Consider the following 389-nt stretch of genomic DNA (forward strand, 5'->3'; position numbering starts at 1 on the left):
CACAAAAACTATAGATATACATACACACATACGAATGCTTACTATACTACGCACCACCTCTGTACTACACACAGATAACAACAACCCCACCAACCCTGAATATAATCGATAAATATATGCAAACACAAACAAAGAAAAAGATAGCTCCTCTCCTTCTTCTCTCTCATCTCTCTTGGGGGCCCCAGGGGGCCCCCACGATCTATACACAGAGGAGACAGAGGGTACAGCTAAAGCGCTCTCTGTCAGAGGGGGCCCCGATGCTGTTGCTGCTGCTGCTGCTTCTGCTGCTGCTGTTGCTGCTGTTGGCGAGGAGGAAGCATCACTGTTGCTGCTGCGCGCCTGCACGGTGGGACCGAGCAGCAGCAGCAGACACACAGCAGCAGCAGCAG

This window comes from Eimeria mitis, genomic scaffold (assembly GCF_000499745.2).
Source record: "Eimeria mitis Houghton genomic scaffold, Emh_scaff387, whole genome shotgun sequence".
NCBI lineage: Eukaryota > Apicomplexa > Conoidasida > Eucoccidiorida > Eimeriidae > Eimeria > Eimeria mitis.